This window comes from Lycium barbarum, chromosome 9 (assembly GCF_019175385.1).
Source record: "Lycium barbarum isolate Lr01 chromosome 9, ASM1917538v2, whole genome shotgun sequence".
Classification (NCBI taxonomy): Eukaryota; Viridiplantae; Streptophyta; class Magnoliopsida; order Solanales; family Solanaceae; genus Lycium; species Lycium barbarum.
Window position 1 is genome coordinate 61,199,532 of NC_083345.1, and position 9,713 is coordinate 61,209,244.

Below are 9,713 nucleotides of genomic sequence, written 5' to 3' on the forward strand. Positions count from 1 at the left end.
ATAATTTACATAGCATACCCGACCATGAAGGTTCGGTGTTTCACATTCCTGGTCCTACCAAGGATCAGGGTCATACATGCCTGGCCCTACCAAGGCTCAGGATTGTCTGTACCCAACTGCAATGGTGCGTGCGCAATATATATATATGTTCTACCCGGCCATATAAGCTCGGGGTTTCATAATAGCCATACATAGGCACATATACATAAAATCCCATAAGCGTCTTTAGCATCATTACTATCGTCGTTCATTACATCTATCCCTAGAGGATTACTCATCATAGGAGGAATTTAGTACAATCGTAACATATCGAGAATCATGAGCTTAGTAGCTTTTAAAGATAGAATCATTTGGAGGACATCATAGGCTTATAAAAGATTAGATATATGGCCAAGGAACCATGCCTTATGAAATAAGGGTTAGCCTTACATACCTTTCCGTTCAACTATTCTATCACTTGCACGTTCTCCTTCAATGCTCACGTTTCTACCTTCATTGGAGTTATACTATCATTAGAAAATCGATAGCTTAGCATACATGACTAAAGCTAGAGAAAGTTGGACCGCATATCCTTTATTTATACGACTTCCTCCATATCATATATCAACTCCCAAACATCAATAATAACAGTCACAACATCATAACAATGGTCTTTATTCACCTATATTATCCTTACTTCTCAATTCACTTCCAATCATCCATATCCATGGTCATAGCACACTATTACATTCATTCATATAAAATGTCTATCCCATGTTCTTAACATCATATATAACATAACCATAATAACAACATATCAAGAATCATGACTCAATCCAAGCTATTACTAAAAAATGACACTATTCCCACATTCATGTCCCATTTTCTATATTCTTCTACAATCCAAGTGTTTCAACTTCTCAATAACTTAAACAACATGGAAATACCATAAAACTTACCTTAGATAGTGTAGGAATAAACCTTGGGTGGAAACACTTCACTTGAGCAAAATCCTAGTTTCACCTTCTCTTGGATTCCTTGTCTTGGATGAGCTTTAATGGGTTTCTTACACTTGATTCACTTGGTTTGATGAAGTTGATCACTAATATCTCTTGAATTCTTGTGGGAGAAGTATTCTATAGAGTTCTAGAGAGAAGGGATGTCAAGAGGAAATGAAATGAAATAAACTTGGACCCTTTATTAATAACATAAAAATCTGATTGGTCGGAAAAATATACGGAAACTTATACGGTCCGTATAAGTGACCGTGAAATCGCCCCTTCATCAACTCGCTTCTGTGACAATTATACGGCACATTATATGGTCCGTATAAGTGACCATATAATACCATTAATGAGGGACCTTCACTGTGATGATTTTGCGGTAACATTATACGGACCGTATAATCGGCCGTGTAACCCATCTTTTCTCTGATCTTGTTGTCATTACTTCGTTTGATATCCAATCCTTATGGAACCTTCTTGATACTTGTTTAACACCTCATTAATGATCTAAGGGATGTTATAATTCTTCTCCAAGACACTATTAAATCATCATTAACTTGTTACTCGTAAATCCTTTCCGATACACATCGTATGCCTCGCCCTCTCTCGGCAAACTTTCTCCTCTTACCCTGAATGTTTTTGCAAATCTCAATTAAGGTCATGAAATGTCATTTCTCACTTATTGCAATATCGTATACTTCATGCCCTTCGTTAGTCTATTCACTGTGCATCAACGGGGAATTTTCCAAGGTGTAACATTCTTCCCCCTTTAAGAACATTTGTCCTCGAATGTTAAGATCTCGGGGGTTCTATAAAAATTTCGCCAGAGTTTCCCTGGTAATAGGAAAATACCATCCTGTTACAACATCCCATAATAACAATGTCTCATAGGCCACAACATAATATCAATAGAGATTGGCCACACACCACCCAAATGCATAAAAAGGAAAACTTACATACCTCATGATCTTGATGTCTCATCTTGGATATCTCTCGGGGGTTGGAATAAGTGTGGGTACTTGCATTTCATATTTTCTTCCGCTTCCTATGTCATTTCTTCTCGGTTATTGTTTCTCCATAAAACCTTAACTGAGGCCACTTCTTTGTTTTTAAGCCTCCGTACTTACGTATCTAATATGGCATTGCGTACCTCTTCATAAGTCAGCTCTTCTGTAACTTGAACATCATTTACTGGCACGATCCTAGTAGGATCTCCAACACATTTACGAAGCATCGAGACATGGAAAACTGGGTGAACTGACTCCAAATCAAGAGGTAGATCTAATTCATAAGCCACTTTGCCTACTTTGCGCACAATCTCATAAGAACCAATGTATCGGGGACTAAGCTTCCCCTTTTTGCCAAAACTCATTACGCCCTTCATTGGCGACACTTTTAAGAATACCTAATCTTTTACTTGGAACTCTAAGTCCCTTCGACGCTTATCCGCATAGGACTTTTGACGACTTTGGTCAGCTAATAACCGATCTTGTATGAGCTTAACTTGCGCTATGGCTTGCTAGACCAAGTCTGGCCCTATTAATTTAGTCTCTCCTACCTCGAACCACCCAATTGGGGATCTACACTTTCGCTCATATAAAGCCTCATACGGTGCCATTTGGATGCTAGAATGATAACTATTGTTATAACCAAATTCAATAAGGGGTAAGTGATCATCCCAATTTCCTCTGAAATCCAACATACATACCCGTAACATATCCTCAAGAGTATGAATGGCGTTCAGCTTGTCCATCAATCTGCGGGTGAAATGCCATGCTAAGGATCACTTGAGTCCCCAAACCCTCTTGGAAGGACTTCCAAAAATTAGCTGTAAACTTAGTTCCTCTATCTGAGATAATAGATATCGGAACACTGTGAAGCAGTACTATCTCTTTAACGTAAAGCTTGGCATAGTCTTCTGCCACATATGTAGTTCTGACTGGTAAGAAATGAGCTGACTTCGTGAGTCTATTGTCACGACCCAAACTGATGAGCCGTGACAAGTACCAGACCATTGTTGGTCAAGCACTCCTGTGCTTGCATTTACTTCTCACTGACTGTCCTGGGCCCATATACAATCTGTAACTGTGCTATATTGTCTCCCGAATAATCAACATAAAAGACACCGTACCGGGAACTCACGGCCAACGCATACATATAAACATGAACACTGAGAATAACAGCGTGAGCCGATTTGGCCGCCACACATATATATTGTGCAACAAAATACACGCCGACGAGGCTGCATAATCTTACGACTACATATCACTATCTACAAACCTCTATGGAGTACAAACTGTAGAAATGATAGGACAAGGCCCTGCCGTACCTATATATGTACGTAACGGATGGCATGCCATAGGGGTGTAGCTCCGGACCAATGGAGCGTACTGACTGCTGCTGATGGGAGGTCCTACTGTTGCGAATCGTCTGACTGGCTACCTGATCCTGCGGGCATGATCGCAGTGTTCACAAGAAGGGACGTCAGTACGAATAATGTACCGAGTATGTAAGGCATGAATAGTAACATAGTAAGGGATGTAAAGTATGAATAATAACAGAATGGAAATATAGAGCATATCGTAAGATAAAAGAGTAACCTATACATATGAGTGCCTCTTAGGGCGGATGCCATGCATGCTTAGCTTTCTTTGAAAAACATTTCTTGTTCATACATACAGAAAATATGTCGAGGAACGTCGGCCCGATCCATTTAACCACATATGTCCCGCGTCCGGTCATCCCACGTCCGGGATGATAAGTTATACCAACTGATCAGGTGGCCATGTGTCTATAGCGCCACTCCCCTTTTCCCCATATTCCCGATATACATATACATACATCATATACATATATCATATAAGCAGCATGCATGAGATCCTAAGGAAAGTTATGTCTCTATCGGAGTGACGTAAGGTCGGTAACCTCCGATTATATTATGGAATAATCATCATGGCTTTGTCTCACCTTGAAGGAACAATTATTATAAGGTGAGACTATCAATGAAGAATAGCATTAAGAGAACATAGAATAAGATCATAAATCTCATAAGGCGTCAATTTATATACTTTGGAATCTTTAAAAATAGTCATCATCCATGAATAAAATTGAGAAATCAAGAAATAGCTCAACATTCTTATATCGTCATTGAAATTGTAAACATGGAACCTTTAAACCCAGAATCATCATCATCATAATCATCATAGGAAAATATTCTCATCTTTGACATCATCATTATGATTGTGAAAACAGGTTCATCGTTGTTATCATAAGAGCTCACGGAGCCATAAATCTCTAATTTAGAAAATACGAACATTTTGGAAAACATTTATGAATTATTAGGAAAGGAATTATGCCTTGGAGTCATAAAAATCTAACTTTTGAAAACAAGGAAGATATGGAAACATTTATGAAGCCATTGTTACACCTCGGAAATTTCTCTGTACTTGTATGAAGAGTGGAACGATGAAAAGTTGAGTAAATGATGTTTTATTAAGTCGGGAATGGCTAATTAAGAAAATTTTGGAAATAAGAAAGTTGCGGAAAATTTCCACCCAGTGGTCGTGTGTGGCACTATACGGCCCGTAAAGTGATTTACGGACTGTATAGTGCAATCGTCTTTCATTGTGTCAAAAATCTCAAGTTTCTGTTAAGTGTTGAGATGGTTAAAAACGACCCAGGATACGGCCCGTAAACTGGTTTACGGACCATAAACTAGGTCGTAAACCACCAGGTCCCTCAGCCAAGACTTTTTGTAAATGTTGATATGGTTAAATACGACCCAGTTTACGGCCCGTAAACTGGTTTACGGACCGTAAACTAGGTCGTAAACCACCAGGTCCCTCAACCAAGACTTTCTGTAAATGTTGATATGGTTAAATACGACCCAGTTTACGGCCCGTAAGCTGGTTTACGGACCGTAAACCAGGTCGTAAACTGCCATGTCCAGAAGCCAAACTCTCTGTTTTTGAAACGCTTAAATACGACCACAGTGGACGACCCGTAAATCAAAATACGGTCCGTAAACTGCAGTTTACGACCACTGTTCACCCGACGAGAATTCATTAAAGATCAGATTTTGGGATTATTAAAAGAGACTTAGACATCATGTTCTTCCATTATTCATCAACACAACTCAAGATACCTCTAGAACTTTCCAAATATTTTCTCCACAAGAATTCAAGAGAATCACAAGGAACATCAAGATCAACACCACCAAACTTATGAAATCAAGTGTAAGAACACCATAAAAGATCATCCAGGTCAAGAAATCCCAAAAAGGGTGGAACTAGGGTTTTGGCTAAGTGAAGAATCTCAACTTAAGGATTGTTCAACCTTCATCCAAGGTAAGTTTTATGATTATTCCATATTGTTTGAAGTATTGGGAAGCTTAGACACTTGAAATGTAGGACATAGAATTGGGTCATTATTGAGTGAATAGTGTTGTAAATGAATGCTAGTGGAATTGAACTGCGAATATTGGAGTGTTGTGAGTACAAATACATTATGAATGATGTTTACATCATGAAACAAGCGTTAAATGCATGAAAACGCAAAGACGAGTCATAAGGCTAAAAATGGGGAAATTGGAGGAAAATGGTGGATTTGCTAAATGTACGTAAATGACGATGGTCGATTGTGATATTATGAGTAATGTTAGGAATGTTAAGAGTTGAGATAAAGCATGAGAAAATTAGTATGAACGAAGGAAGCGTTGTCCGACTTTCTTACAATTAGCGATACGTTCTTGTAGTTAGTTACTAATGCTGATCCAAATTCTCTTATGAAGGTAACGACGTGATATTGAAGAAGAGCAAGTGAGCGATAGTATAGCTAAACGACCAGGTATGTGAGGCTAGTCCTTTCCTTCTGATGGCATGAATCTTGTAGTATGAAATTCCTATTCTCTTCATGAGTTCCTATAGTCCGAAAGGCTAAGAGTCTAACTCCTTAATGTCTATATAAGATGAGGAATACGATATGATGATGCTAGTATAATGATGATGCTAATTATTGCTTCCACTCACCTTATGTACTAGTTCCTTCAAAGTGAGGCAGAGTATCAATAGTTGTCCCATAATGAAATTGGGGGATCACGACCTTATGTCACCCCGATAGAGTAAGGTTGATCTTGAGCCTTGTGCATGTATTATAAGGAGTATATTATTATTATGAGCATTTTTTGATTAGCATGGCATGAGCATTTCACACCGCGCCTAGTTGGCCGGGCAGTCACCGCCAAGGCGGGATGCTATACGGATACACCATGACCTTTTGGCATGGGCAGACACCACTAGTGGGCGGCATGAGATGGTACCCCGGACGCGGGAGGCCTGGACGCGGGCTAATATTATTGATTTTCACACCGTTCCGACATGGACGGACAACTTGCATATGATGCATACATGTTATGATGATGAGTATGAGTAAGACAGCATGCATTACTTCTTTTATGATTATCGGTCAGATTCAGATGCTTCCTGTTGATGTTATCACTATGTTATTTATGTCTCCTTTCATTATATATGTCTCTCATACTCGGTACAATATTCGTACTGACGTCCTTTCTTCGGACGTCGTGTTCATGCCCACAGGTAGACAGGGAGGAGCGCTAGGGAGGAGCTCTTGGTCCAGATCCCCAGTAGCTGTCCGCTGATAGATAGCACTCCATTGTTCGGAGGTGCTTATGACTATTCTTTTGGTGTACATTTATATACGCATATTTTGGGCATGGCGGAGTCTTGTTCCGTCTATGTATTCATTATGTAGTAGAGGCTCGTAGATACGCAGTGTGGGTTAGATGGTCTCACAAGACGTTTTCATATGCATGTATATTATTTTGACGGCCGAGAGGCAAATGTATATAAAGTATTTATGGTTGACTAAATATAATTTTTCTACGATTGGTATGTGAAATTGATAAAAGAGTATTAAATGAGCGAGATAAATAGTAGAGTGAGCGGTGCTCGGTAACTAGCATCGGATACCCGTCGCGGCCCCTAGCTGGGTCGTGACAGCCATAACATCGGAATCATGCCTTTGAAAGAAAGGTACGAGCCTTAACATACTTGTTCAACCTCCTATTGGCTACGCTTATGTGTCCAAGATCGCAAGTCTACATTTAAGAGGATTTACACTAACGTTAGCCTCTTTATCGCCCACTTATTCCAAGTTTCAAATCAAACTATGCCGAAAATCGGGCAGCATCTCCCATGTTTATATGTCTAACCCGAATTCTCAATTCAACAACCAATAACGATCACAACAATACCTACATTAACCATAATATTTCCAACTCAAAAATACTTCATAAACATCCCATATGGTGTTTGTCCCATATTTCCATCACAGAACCATTTTATAACAATTTTACAGTTCCTTCTCCGTAAATAAACCAAGATTAACGTTAATAACAAGAGATTCATACCTTTATCTCGATAATAATGCTATGTATTCACTCCTCCACTTGAAATTAAGCCACAACGCCTCAATACACAATTTTGTCATTGCAACTATACGCCGTCTGGACCGGAATTTGGGAATTATACCTGGTTTCGGGCTAAAAGGTTGGTGTTGGAAAGTTGGAGAATATTCTGGATGTTTTGTGGAGGTTTTGGTGTGTTTGGTGTGAAAATAGGGGGCCTACCCCTTTTATAGAACGTTCCAGGTTCTGCCTGGACCGGCATAATTTTCCTTCAGCGCGTTCGCGCAGCCTTAGTTTTTCTGCCTACGCCTTCGTTCAGTAAAAATGTCATAACTCTTGATCCTGATATCGTGTGAGGACCCACGACATATGGTTGGAAAGATAATTCAATTATCTACAACTTGCATTCTTGGTGCGTTTCTAGATTCCAAAATTATAATATCGTTTTGGCCCCTCCTAGTCAGATCATCTGAAAATGTTTCCTTAAATCGTCTTTTTGAAGGGCTTATGCCCATTTTTTGCTTAAGGGTCCTTCTTAGGACTTGGTCAACTTTCCATGTATTACTCATATATTTCTTCATATGTCCTTTATAAAACTCGGGCGTGTGGACCCCACTTAGCTTGCAGCAATGAGGCTTTTCGTCAAGTGACATGAACCAATTCATACCATATGGTCTCCAAATGTCATATATATATATATATATATATATATTATTACACTCTTGTAATATAACCTTCGTCCCGAACCCGGGCCTCAAAATAGTTTAGCGGGTTCGCGCAGACCATTTTCCTGCTCTGCCAGCCCAACTTGTAACGTCCATATCTCCTTACCCCGATGTCCTATTCAGGAGCGGTTTGTTGTGTTGGAAACTAGACTTCTCGAACTTCTTTCGGGGTGTAACATCTATCCACAATCACCCATATAGAATCATACTTATGTCGAGAACGGGGTAAGCCTGTAATGAAGTCCATGTTAATTACTTCCCACTTCCAAGTTGGAATTTCTATAGCTTGCAACAATCCGCTCGGCTTTTGGTGCTCGATTTTCACTTGTTGACAGTTGGCAAATTGAGCTACGAATTCCACTATATCTTTCTTCATCCCATTCCACCAATATATAGATTTAAGATCATGGTACGTTTTCGTTGCTCTAGGGTGGACAGAATAGCGGGAGAAATGAGCTTCTCTCAATATTTGGTGGCGTAAACCTGCCACATCAGGAACACATAATCTGCCTTGGCATCGACGAACTTCGTCTCCTGCAATCTCAAATGATGACTTCTCCTTCTGAGGGAGTGTATCTCTATAATGCATTAGCATGGGATCTTCATATTGTCGCTCTTTCACTTGCACTGCTAGCGACGAGACTGCTGAATTCTGAATGGTAGTTCCCCTGCTACCTGAGTCCACTACTCGAACTCCTAGGCTAGCTAACTGCTAGAGCTTGCGAGCCATTTCTCTTTTCTCTGGTCGTAAATCACACAAACTTCCCATGGATCTACGGCTAAGAGCATCAGGCATAATATTTGCCTTTCTGGGGTGATATAGGATATCAACATCGTAATCTTTTAGCAATTCCAACCATCGTCGTTGTCGCAAATTCAACTCTTTTTGCTTGAAGATATACTAAAGGCTCTTATGACCATGAACACCATACAAGTAATGTCTCCACATCCTTAATGCATGAATCACTGAAGTCAATTCAAGGTCATGGGTTGGATAATTTTTCTCATGTTTTCGTAACTGCGTTGAAGCATACGCAATCACCTTACCATGTTGCATCAACACACAGCCTAGCCCAATGCCTAAAGCATCACAATAAACAACATAACTTTCCAATCCCTCTGGAAGTGTCAGGACTGGGGCAGAAGTTAATCTATCTTTTAGCTCTTGGAAACTACGTTCACAAGCATCGGTCCATTGAAACTTTGCTGATTTCTGGGTCAGCTTTGTGAGTGGTGCAGAAATAGAAGAAAAACCTTTAACAAATCTCCTATAATAACCTGCTAAGCCCAGAAAGCTACGAACCTCCGTAGGAGTTGTGGGCCTTGGCCAAGTCTTCACGGCCTCAGTCTTTTGGATATCTACTCGAATACCATCGGCTGAAACAATGTGCCCCAGAAATGTCACTGAGTTCAACCAAAAATCACACTTAGAAAATTTTGCAAACAACTCTCGAGTTTGAAGAACTCTAAGGACAGTACACAAATGATCCGCATGTTCTGCCTCGGATCTAGAATACACCAAGATATCGTCGATGAATACAATCACAAATAAATCTAGGAAGGGTTTGAACACATCGTTCA